This window comes from Macaca fascicularis, chromosome 15, assembly GCF_037993035.2.
Source record: "Macaca fascicularis isolate 582-1 chromosome 15, T2T-MFA8v1.1".
Classification (NCBI taxonomy): Eukaryota; Metazoa; Chordata; class Mammalia; order Primates; family Cercopithecidae; genus Macaca; species Macaca fascicularis.
This window is the reverse complement of record NC_088389.1, coordinates 45,647,899-45,660,863: the sequence shown is the minus strand read 5'-3', so window position 1 is coordinate 45,660,863 and position 12,965 is coordinate 45,647,899. Positions and strand designations below refer to the sequence as shown.

The 12,965-nt window shown below is 43.6% G+C and overlaps 1 protein-coding gene across 6 annotated transcripts in view; it reads left to right on the top strand.

The window, feature by feature from the left end:
* HSDL2 (hydroxysteroid dehydrogenase like 2) overlaps positions 1-12,965 on the top strand; it is an 83,103-nt gene that overhangs the window by 28,517 nt on the left and 41,621 nt on the right. The gene's annotated exons all lie outside the window — the stretch shown is intronic.

Here is a 12,965-nt window from a genome sequence, read left to right as displayed (position 1 = left end):
TTGGAGCAGCTGCTACGGTGGTGGGCAGGTAGGACTAGGAAGGAAGGAGTAGGACTTGATTCTGTAAGAGAAGGAACTTGAGAAGCTTGTGAAAGACTGTTCTCTCTGAGCTAGAGGACAGAATGGAGCCAGGGCAGAGAACTTGAGAAAGAACAGATACTCAGAAGTTCCTGGAGAGGGCTTTGACCATGGAGATCTGAGGACTCAATGGGGTGGCTCAACAGGCAAGGTAAGTATTTCCTATCCTTGAGGTGTGGAAGTGAGGAGACCTTGGAGACTTCATCAAGTCCCAAAATAGATTCAGTGACTAGTATATCTGATATGATAACTTACTACTGCTGGCAACGCTGGCATCGTTTAAACTATCCTGGTGACAGAGCGAGACTGTCTCAAAAAAAAAAAGCTACATAAGGGTGAACAGTGCTATGAGGAAACAAAGAAAAATGGTAGTACAGCTAAGAGGACCCAATATCCAGACACAGAAAAAATAAACAGAATACCCAGAATAGTAGTTTTCAGTGAAATAAAACTGCTAAAGAAACAGAAAATACCTCAGTTCAAAAAGAAAAATCATAACATAAGAGATTGAATTATAGTATGAAAAATGCTTTCTGGAACTAAAAATAGATTGTGTTTTTAAAATACATAATGGGCCGGGTGCGGTGGCTCATGCCTGTAATCCCAGCACTTTGGGAGGCCCAGACGGGCAGATCATGAGGTCAGGAGAGTGAGACCATCCTGGCTAACACGGTGACACCCCGTCTCTACTAAAAACACAAAAAATTAGCCGGGCGTGGTGTCGGGCGCCTGTAGTCCCAGCTACTCGGGAGGCTGAGGCAGGAGAATGGCGTGAGCCCGGGAGGCGGAGCTTGCAGTAAGTCGAGATGGCGCCACTGCACTCCAGCCTGGGCGACAGAGCGAGACTCCGTCTCAAAAAACAAACAAACAAACAAAAAAAACAAATAAAATACATATATGTATATAGTAGTTGAAGGGTTGGATGTTGAGTAACACCTGAGTAAGCAGCTTGGATAGTCTACTGCAAGAAATATCTCAGAAGAGCAAAAACACCCTGAAGAAGATGGAGAGAGGCTTAGAGGACACATCCAGGGAACTTCACATGCAAATATCAGAAGTCCCAGAAGGATATCTGGAAAGAGAACAAATAGAGGAGAAACAATAATTGAATGACTAATAGGAAACAATTCCCTTGAGCAGAAGAAAGACCGATATGGATGTAGACTAAAAGGTTGACCAGATTTGAGGCTGAATTTATGAGGGGGAGAAAGACATCTGGGAGAACTTCAGAATTTCAAGGATAAAAAAATCTTCCAAGCCTTCAGGCAGAATATATGTTACTTACAAAGGAAAAAGATTGCAGACTCTTTTATCTTCAATGCCAGAAACTAGAAGGCAGTGGAATAACATCTGTACGTTACTGATGGAAAGGGATTCAGCCAAGATAGTTATTTATTGACAAGGTGAAGGGAAGATATGTGGATATGCTACCACACTTGAGAAGAGTCTTATAGAAAGGGCTGTTAACCAAGCAGCAAATCTGTCAGAACAGAGAGTTTTCAAGATAGGAGTCAGAAAAAAAGAGGAGAGAAAATAATGGCTAGCAAATAAACCTGTAGTATATTTAATATATGGTCAAATGTACATGGATTACCTAGAATAACTGGGAATATGAAATACAGGTACCAAATATCAACTCTCTACATTGAAGAGATAGGAGAAGAGAAAAGTTTAATACTTGTCTGTAGTATAGGCGCCTGCCGCTGTGCCCGGCTAAATTTTGACTACACTGTCTTCAAAACCTAGATTTTGGGGAAGAGGGAAATGTGGAAGTCATTGAATTCTTTTCTTTTCTTTCTTTTTTTTTTTTTTTTGAGACGAGTTTTGTTCTTGTCACCCAGGCTGGAGTGCAGTGGCACAATCTTGGCTCACTGCACCCTCTGCTTCCCGAGTAGCTAGGACTACAGGCGTGCACTATCACACCCAGCAAATTTTGGTATTTTTAATAGAGAGGGGGTTTCACCATGTTGGCCAGACTGGTCTCAAACTCCTGACCTCAGGTGATCCACCTGCCTCGGCCTCCCAAAGTGCTGGGATTACAGGCATGAGCCACTGCACCAGGCCAGAAGTCACTGAATTCTGAAGGACTCATATGAGCATGGGAAGATTAGGGAAGGGAACGCTTTCTCACCGTCTTGTTTTGAGGCAGCTACAATTCTAGATAGTGTCTTTGTTGTTGTTGTTTGTTTGTTTTTTGAGACAGTCTCACTCTGTTGCCTAGGCTGGAGTGCAGTGGCGCAGTCGGCTCACTGCAACCTCTGCCTCTGAGGCTCAAGTGATTCTTGTGTCTCAGTCTCCCAAATGGCTGGGATTACAGGCACTCGCCACCATGCCCAGCTAATTTTTGTATTTTTAGTAGAGATAGGGTTTCACCATGTTGGCCGGGCTGGTCTTGAACTCCTGAACTCAGATGATCCTCCTGCCTTGGCCTCCCAAAGTGCTGGGATTATAGGCATGAGCCACCACACACACCCGCCCTAGATGGTATCTTTTAAAAAAATTATATTTTCTGTTTGGTGCTAGGGTGTAGAAATGTTTTTGCATTTAAACATTATAGGCAGCTATCTTTCTAAACTTTCTTGTTGAGTCTAATAATTTAGAGTCTCTTGGATTTTCTGTGCAGGTAATCATATAATCTATAATAACATTCCAATTCTTATGTCCTTGGTTTCTTTTTTTCTTGCTTTACTGCACTCTCTTCTCTCCTTCTCTCTAGCCTTCACTAGTAGTTTTCTCTTGACTTATTGAGAGCCCAGCAGTGCTTTTAAAAAATGCTTATTGCTTATTTATAGTTTTATTGTAATGAGACAGCCCTTTAGAGTTTATAAGTCATCATATAGTTGATACATGAACAATGCGGTGTTAGGGATGCCAGCCCCCAGCAGCGAAAAAAAGAAAACGTATTTCCAGAAGCAGAAGACTAGTCCTATCCATTTTTAGTTAGATATATTACTAGATATTTTATATATATATATATATATATATATATATATATATTTTTTTTTTTTTTTTTGAGATGGAGTCTTGCCCTGTCGCCCAGGCTGGAGTGCAGTGGCGTGATCTCAGCTCACTGCAAGCTCCACCGCCTCCCGGGTTCACGCCATTCTCCTGCCTCAGCCTCCCGAGAAGCTGGGACTACAGGCGCCCGCCACCATGCCCGGCTAATTTTTTTTTGTATTTTTAGTAGAGACGGGGTTTGACCGTGTTTGCCAGGATGGTCTCGATCTCCTAACCTTGTGATCCACCCGCCTCGGCCTCCCAAAGTGCCGGTATTACAGGCGTGAGCCACCGCACCCAGCCAATTTTTTTTTTTTTTTTTTGAGACGGTGTCTCGTTCTGTCGCCCAGGCTGGAGTGCAGTGGCGCGATCTCGGCTCACTGCAAGCTCCGCCTCCTGGGTTTACGCCATTCTCCTGCCTCAGCCTCCTGAGTAGCTGGGACTACAGGCGCCCGCCACCGCGCCCGGCTAATTTTTTTGTATTTTTAGTGGAGACGGGGTTTCACCGTGGTCTCGATCTCCTGACCTTGTGATCCGCCCGCCTCGGCCTCCCAAAGTGCTGGGATTACAGGCGTGAGCCACCGCGCCCGGCCAATATTTTATATTTTTATTGTTTTCAATATATTTTCTAATTTGTTAAAGTATATATAAATATAAAAATGATATATCTTTATTACAAATATACTAGTAAACTGAACTCTCTTATTAGTACTAAAAAGTTTTCTGCAGATTCTCCTAGTTTTTTTAGGTTTAAAGTCTTATCACAAAAAGTGACAATTGTGTTTCTGCCTTTTCCTTATATGTTAAATTATGTTTCCTTTTCTTATTAGATTAGTTAATCCTTTTAGAACAATGTTGAATAGTAACAATGATGGGATGTATATTTGTTGTGTTCTTGTCAATAATGGGAAGGCTTTTCTTTTCATCATTATATATACACAGTTTCTTCCCTTTTTTTAACTTCAGTTCTTGCATCCTTTCTACTACTTAATGCTGTGTTAGTATTAAATGTGATAGTTAAGGCATTAAGGTCTTACTTTATTTGCTGGAAATTTTTGTGTAATGTTCCTATCTACCAAGTGGACTTGGTAAGTTGGTAACTTATACTGAACTACCATAAAATCTCCATGTAAGTTTTTAAATGCTTAATAAAATTGAAATATTACTTTTTAGTCATATCTCAAACTTGGAACTATTGGAGAATTAAGCAGTAACATATTGTTTCTGCCGTTAGTGGTTTACAAATTTTGTTAGGGCAAATAAATCATATAAATATAATGCAGCCAGAGAGGTAATCTACCTAGATACTCTTCAAATGTTTGAACTCTTGATTGTAAAGTTGCAAATAGGCTTCCATAATCTATTAATTATGGAAATTAGTTCCATCTGTATCTTCTCTTCTGTGAGAGCCTTTGAGCTTTCATATTCTCGGTGTCACATTTTGTTAATTTTCTTTTTAGCACACTTACTCTGTATTCCAGATTCTCAATTAACCATATAATATAGTTCAGGTAAAGAAATGATAGAACTGATTTTTATTTATTTATTTTGAGATAAGATCTTGCCCTGTTACCCAGACTGGAGTGCAATGGCATGATCACAGCTCACTGCAGCCTTGACCTCCTGGGCTCAAGCCATCTTCCTGCCTCAACCTCCTAAATAGCTAGGACCACAGGCACATACCACCATGCCCAGCTCGTTTTTTGGTTTTTTTTTTTTTTTTTTTTTGAGACGGAGTCTCGCTCTGTCGCCCAGACTGGAGTGCAGTGGCCGGATCTCAGCTCACTGCAAGCTCCGCCTCCCGGGTTTACGCTATTCTCCTGCCTCAGCCTCCCGAGTAGCTGGGACTACAGGCGCCAGCCACCTCGCCCGGCTAGGTTTTTGTATTTTTTAGTAGAGACGGGGTTTCACCGTGTTAGCCAGGATGGTCTCGATCTCCTGACCTAGTGATCCGCCCGTCTCGGCCTCCCAAAGTGCTGGGATTACAGGCTTGAGCCACCGCGCCCGGCCCGCCCAGCTGGTTTTTTAGTGTTTTTTTTTTTTTTTTTTTTTTTTTTTTTGTGGAGATGGGTTCTTGCCATGTTATCCAGGTTGGTCTCGAACTCCTGGGCTCAGGAAACCCTTGCACCTCGGCTTCCTAAATTGTTGGGATTACAGGCGTGAGCTACTGTGCCCTGCCAGAACTAATTTTGATAAAATATCCAAATGTCACATTAGTATTTAAAATTACTCAGTTTCTCTTTGCTTCTTTGGGCTTGTGGCACTCTGGCCACCCCCATCTGGCTGTGATAGCCTCTATAGTCCATGGGCTGGCACTTTGCTCATCTTTTAAAGTTTCTTTTCCTACCCAATCCCCACTTTCTGGTAAGGCTTTTTTTTTTTTTGAGACAGAGTCTTGCTCTGTCACCCAGGCTGGAGTGCAGTGGCGTGATCTCAGCTCACTGCAACCTCCGTCTCCCGGGTTCAAGCGATTCTCATGCCTCAACCTCCCAAGTAGCCGGGACTTCAGGAGCCTTTTACCATGCCTGGCTAATTTTTGTAATTTTAGTAGAGATGGGGTTGCGCCATTTTGACCAGGCTAGTCTCAAACTCCTGACCTCAGGTGATCCACCCGCTTTGGTCTCCCAAAGTGCTGGGATTATAGGCATGAGCCACCACTCTCTGCCCTGGTAAGGTTTCTCTGAGGTCTGTTAGGTGTACATCCTGCAGCTTATTGGTTTAAAATGTACTAGCCTTTGGTGTAGTCTCTTTGGGGCTGATTGGGAGAAAGAAAAATCAATAGTACAACTGTTTTGATACTGAATATTGACAAGTGTCTTTATGAACTAAAGAACCAGTCCCTCGAAAAAATAAAAATAAAATAATTCAGTTTCTGTATTGCACATATTCTTCTTAGCTGTGTGAGCTGCAGTAGCTGTCTGTACCTAGTTTCCCCTTATATAAAATTCAGTATTATAAATAACCTCTAAAGCCCTTTGTTGCATATTTTTCAAACTTTTACTTATGAAAAAAGTCAAACATATGTACAAACATGTATACAAGTAGGGAGACTAGTACATCATGTACAATTCCGCTTCAGCGATTTCACCACATGGCCAATCTAGTTTTATCGGCCCTCCCACCTCCATCTCCCTTTAAACCCACTTCTTTTTTTGTTGTTGTTGTTGTTGAGACAGAGTCTCGCTCTGTCGCCCAAGCTGGAGTGCAGTAGCCGGATCTCAGCTCACTGCAAGCTCTGCCTCCCGGGTTTATGCCATTCTCCTGCCTCAGCCTCCCAAGTAGCTGGGACTACAGGTGCCCGCCACCTCACCGGGCTAGTTTTTTGTATTTTTTTTTTTAGTAGAGACGGGGTTTCACCGTGTTAGCCAGGATGGTCCCGATCTCCTGACCTCGTGATCCACCCGTCTCGGCCTCCCAAAGTGCTGGGATTACAGGCTTGAGCCACCGCGCCCAGCCTTAAACCCACTTCTAACCTCACCAGATTATTTTATTAATTAATTAATTATTTTTTCGAGACAGAGTCTCACTCTGTCACCCAGGCTGGAGTGCAGTGGCACGATCTCAGCCCACTGCAGCCTCCACCTCCCAGGTTTAAGTGATTCTCCTGCTCCAGCCTCCAGAGTAGCTGGGATTATAGGCGCCCGCCACTGTGCCCGGCTAATTTTTGTATCTTTAGTAGAGAGGGTGTTTTGCCATGTTGGCCAGGCTGGTCTCGAACTCCTGACCTCAAGTGATCCACCCACCTCGGCCTCCCAAAGTGCTGGGATTACAGGTGTGAGCCACTGTGCCTGGCCCTCACCACACCACATTATTTTTAAGCAGATCTCAATCATAGCATCATTTCATCTGTATATACTTCAATATGCATTTTTAAATGATTAGGGCTCTTTAAAAAGGCAAAATTATTATCATAGCTAACAAACATACCTTAATACCATCTAATATCTAGTCAGTGTTCAAATTCCCTCAAGGGTCTCATAAATGTTTTCTTTGCAGTTGGTTTATTTACATCAGGATCTAAATTGTTCCATACATTGCATTTGTTTGATAAGTCTCAAGTTTGTTTTTTTGTTTTTTTTTTTTTTGAGATGGAGTCTTGCTCTGTCACTCAGTCTGGAGTGCAGTGGCCGGATCTCAGCTCACTGCAAGCTCTGCCTCTCGGGTTCATGCCATTCTCCTCAGCCTCCCAAGTAGCTGGGACTACAGGCGCCTGCCACCACGCCCGGCTAATTTTTTGTATTTTTAATAGAGACAGCGTTTCACATTATTAGCCAGGATGGTCTTGATCTCCTGACCTCGTGATCCACCTGCCTCAGCCTCCCAAAGTGCTGGGATTACAGGCGTGAGCCACCGCACCCGGCCAGTCTCAAGTGTTTTTAATCTAAAGCAGTTACACTCATTTTTTTTTCTTGCCACTTATTTCTTGAAAAACCAGGTTGTTTATCTTACAGGATTTCTGTCATTCCAGATTTTCCTGATTCTCCCAGTCGTATCATTTAACGTCTTTCTGTATCCTCTAAGGACCCTTATATTAGTATATTGTTTATTTCCATTCTTCTTTCTTCTGGCATTATTTTGTTTATTCATTCATCATCCAACAACTATTGATTGGATGGTTATCATGAAGTAGACATGGGTACTGGGGATACTTCTTTGGCCTTTTTACCTAGTGTATGTCTAGATTGGTAGAAGTTAGGTTTTAAAAGCATATTTAATCCAGCATTTATGCAAAGTATTATTAAAGCCCTGGTGGTACTCTTGAACTGAACTGCCACATATAGCTGTGTGAAACATATCCAGAGTTCTAGTTTAGGAATAAATGATTTCTTTTCATTGTTGCTTCCTGTCTGCTATGTACTGGATAAAGGGAGTTCCCCAGCTCCAAGCAGTACTAAAAATTCTATGGCCTGTGGTGTAGATGAGGGGAAACAAGGGGTTATGGGTGAGAATTTACCGAGTACTGGGGCATGCTGCCGAGGTAACTCTTAGGAATATTTGAGGGTTGCAGCCAGTTTTCCAATCACCATCTTTTTCTTCTAAGTAGTCCAGGAATCAATTTGGTTAAATTCCTTTCTTCTGCAATTTGGCCAACACTCCTTTCTTTCCTGGTCCCCACTGTGGGACCAAAACCATGTTTTATTGCTTCTTTGTTTCCTTTATGTTTCTGTAGCAGATAATTCTTTTAAGATTTTCAGAAGAGTGATGTTTTTCGCAGTGGGGAAAAAGAGAGTGAAAAAGGCACTTCTTCAATATTTCTCAAACTGTATGTCAAGACTCATTGGTGAGTCATGAAATCAATTTAGTGAGGCATGAAATCAATTTAGTGGATTGTGAAATTGATTTAGTGAGTAGCAGCCAGAGTTGTTTTGTTGTGTTTTTTTTTTTATTATTATTTCTAGTGGAATCGAATAGAAAATATTAGAGTGCATTGCACAGAGGAAGGGTCAGTATTGTTTCATAAGCTTTTGTTTCATATAGAAGTGTCATATATGAAAATGTTACCTATTATGGGTCACAGCCAAAAAAATTAAAAGCTCACACTTTATCGTGTCTCTCTTTTTCAACTTCTTTGCCTTTTCTCACCCTATCGCAATCACCCTCCCTCACATCATTGTTGTCATGAAAGTTGATATAGAGAGTTAGGAAGTATAGTTAGAAAGGGAAGTCTCTTAGGTAACAAAGTTCTAACACATTATTTTCCCTCTTTGTACCTCCCTTATATTACTTGTCACTTTCTCTTTTTTTATTTTTGAGACAGTCTCGCTCTGTTGCCCAGGCTGCAGTGCAGTGGCGCGATCTTGGCTCACTGCAACCTCTGCCTCCCGGGTTCAAGCGATTCTCAGGCCACAGCCTCCCAAGTAGCTGGGATTTCAGGCGCACGCCACCACGCCCAGCTAATTTTTGTATTTTTAGTAGAGATAGGGTTTCACCATGTTGGCCAGGCTGATCTTAAAGTCCTGAGCTTAGGAGATCTGCCCGTCTCAGCCTCCAAAAGTACGGGGATTACAGGCATGAGCCACTGTGCGCAGCTGACTTCTCACTTTACATTCGTTCATTTCCGAAACGTTCATTCTTACATGCCAGGCACAGTTCTCTGCACTATTCACTTGTTACGCGTTTGACAGATAATTTATTAACTGTCTACTTGGTGCAAGGCAAGGCCACATGGGTACTAAGATGAATGTGACACAATCCCTACCCTCAAAGAGTTTACCATTTAGTATGGGAGATTTAAGAGTTTGTTACCACCACTTGTACTTTGTCCTCCCCCCACTTTCCTTTATTTCCGCACCTGTAGGTCTTTGGGATCCTGGGTTAACAAAGTCAGAAAAAGCCTTCTTTGACTCTTAAGAATTTTAAATTTTATTCATACAATAAACATTCATTGGACCCTTATTTTGTGCCAAGCTGTGTTCTGTTTGCTGAAGATACATCAGAGATCAAAAGAGATAACAATCTCTGTCCTTATGGAACTTACAGTCTAATTGGGAGAGATACAACAGACAACATGATGAATGGCAAAGTATATAGTATGCTAGAAGGTAATATGTTATGAAAAATAGAACAAAGGAAGGGGGATTGGAGTCTCAGCCATTGAGGAAGGAAGGTGGTAATTTAAAATAGGGTAGAAGGGTTTGGCATTAGGCCAGGAGCAGTGGCTCCTGCTTGTAATCCCAACGCTTTGGGAGGCCAAAGCAGACCGATCGCTGGAGCCCAGGAGTTCGAGACCAACCTGAGCAACATGGCAGAACTCCGTCTTTACAAAAAGTAGCAGGGTGTGGTGGTGTGTGCCTGTCGTCCCAACTACTCAGGGGGCTGAGGCAGGAGGATCACCTGAGCCTTAGGAGTTCAAGGCTGCAGTGAGCCATGATCGTACCACTGCACTTCAGCCTGGGCAACAGAGTGAAACCCTGTCTCAAAGAAAAAGAAAGAAAAGAGATGTTTGGTCTTTCTGAGAGTGCCAAGCCCTAACTGTCAGACCACCAGGGAAGGTGGTTTGGCCTTTCTGAGAAGGTGACATTTGAGCATAGACTTTGACATTTGAGCATATGGTTAGTCTTAGGGGTAATACGGTTAGCCAAAAGTTATCTGAGGGAAAACCTGCAAGGCAGAGGAAGCAGCAGTGGATAGGTCCTGTGGACTAGTATGACTGGCATGATGCAAGAGCAGGGAGAAGACCATTGTCGCCAGAGTGAGGGGAGAGGAGTAGAAAATGAGATGATGTCCATAAGGAAATGGGGGGTCAGATGTTATAGGCCCTTGCCAAGACTTGGTCTTAGATTACTCTGGGTGAAATGAGGAGCTGTTTCAGGATTTCAAGCAGAGAAGGGACCTGATCAAACCTAAATGTTTAAAAAACCTCTCTGGCTGTTCTGATGAGCCTTGATTCCTTTTTTTTTTTTTTTTTTTTTTTTTTGAGACGGAGTCTCACTCAGTCACCCAGGCTGGAGTACAGTGGCATGATCTCGGCTCACTGCAAGCTCTGCCTACTGGGTTCACGCCATTCTCCTGCCTCAGCCTCCCGAGTAGCTGGGACTACAGGTGCTGGCCACCTCGCCCGGCTAATTTTTTGTATATTTAGTAGAGATGGGGTTTCACCGTGTTAGCCAAGATGGTCTCGATCTCCTGACCTCGTGATCCACCCGTTTCGACCTCCCAAAGTGCTGGGATTACAGGCGTCAACCACCGTGCTCAGCCAAGCCTAGATTCTTGAGAGGCAAAGGGGGGAACAGTTGGGAGGCTATTGCAGGAAGTGAGGCACAGATTTTGGTGGCTGTGACCAGGATGACAGCAGTAAAGGTGGTGGAGAGTGGCCAGATTCTGATATATTTTCAAGGTAGAACCAACAATATCTGCTGATGGATTGCCTTTGGGACGTGAGAGAAAGAGTCAAGGGTGACTCCAAGATTTCTGGAAAATAGCCAGGTGCGGTGGCTCACATCTGTAATCCCAGCACTTTGGGGAGGCCCAGGTGGATGAATCACCTGAGGTCAAGAGTTCCAGACCAGCCTGGCCAACATGGTGAAACCTCATCTCTACTAAAAATACAAAAAATTAGCCTGGCTTAGTGATGCGTGCCTGTAGTCCCATCCACTCAGGAGGCTGAGGCAGGAGAATTGCTTGAACCTGGGAGGTGGAGGTTACAGTGAGCTGAGATCACGCCAGTGCACTCCAGCCTGGGTGAGAGAGTGAGACTCCAACTCAAAAAAAAAAAAAAAAAATTAAATTAAAAAAATAAAGATTTCTGGCTTGAGTTACTAGGACGGTGGAGACTATCTCCATCTCAGGAATTGAGATGGAGAAAGCTGCACGTAGAGCAGATGGAGGGCAAGCTTAGGAATTCAGTGTGGGGTGTTGTGTTTGAACACCCAAGCGGGGACAGTCATTAGACAGCAGGGCTTGTGAATAGGGGTCAGGAGAGTGGTCCAGGCTGGAGATAAAAATCTGTGGGTTATCAACATATAGAAGGCATTAAAAGCCACAAAACTACACGATACCATCTAGGCAGTGAGAAGAAGAGAAAGGACCATTACCCATTTCAACATTGAAAGGTTGGCAAGAAGAGGAAGACCCACATAGGAGAGTAAAGTAGGAAGAAACCCAGAGGAGATGAAAGCTGGCTGAAGAAACTGTTCCAAGGAGAATGGGGAGTGATACAGTTTGGATGTTGTCTCCACCTAAATCTCATGTCAAAATGTCATCCCCAGTGTTGGAGGTGGGGTCTGGTGGGAGCTGATTGGATCATGGGGACAGCTTTCTCATGAATGGTTTAGCACCATCCTCCTTGGTACTGCCCTCACCATAGTGAGCAAGTTCTTATCTGGTTTTTAAAAGTATGTAGCACACCCCCTCGCTCTCTTGATCCTCCTTTAGCCATGTGATGTGCCTGCTCCTTCTTCACCTTCCGCCATGAGTACAAGCTCCCCAAGGCCTCCCCAGAAGCCAAGTGATGTTGGAGCCATGCTTGTACAGCATGCAGAACTGTGAGCCACTTAAACCTCTTTTAAAAATTACCCAGTCTTGGCCGGGCGAGGTGGCTCAAGCCTGTAATCCCAGCACTTTGGGAGGCCGAGACGGGTGGATCACGAGGTCAGGAGATCGAGACCATCCTGGCTAACACAGTGAAACCCCGTCTCTACTAAAAATACAAAAAAAAAAACTTAGCCGGGCGAGGTGGCAGGCGCCTGTAGTCCCAGCTACTCGGGAGGCTGAGGCAGGAGAATGGCGTGAACCCGGGAGGCGGAGCTTGCAGTGAGCTGAGATCCGGCCACTGCACCCCAGCCTGGGTGACAGAGCGAGACAACGTCTCAAAAAAAAAAAAAAAAAAAAAAAAATTACCCAGTCTCAGGTATTTCTTTTTTTTTTTTTTTTTTTTTTTGAGACGGAGTCTTACTCTGTTGCCCAGGCTGGACTGGAGCGCAGTGGCTCGATCTCAGCTCACTGCAACCTCTGCCTCCCAGGTTCAGGTGATTCTCCTGCCTCAGCCTCCCGAGTAGCTGGGATTACAGGCGTGCACCACCACACCTGGCTAAGTTTTTTGTATTATTAGTAGAGACGGGGTTTCACCATGTTGGCTAGGCTGGTCTTGAACTCCTGACCTCAAGTGATCCACCCACCTCGGCCTCCCAAAGTGCTGGGATTACAGCCGTGCCCAGCCTAGGTATTTCTTTATAGTAATGCGAGAACAGACTAATATAGGGAGTGATCAATTGTGTCAGATTATGCTGATAGTTCTTACAAAATGGGACTGATCATCGGGTTTAGTAGTCTGTACATCTTCACATCACTTACAGCATTTGTAATTATTAATTTATAATTATGGTTATTTAATGTCTTCTTTACTAGAATGAAAACTTCTTGAGGATAGGGACAGTGTTTGCTTTGTTCGT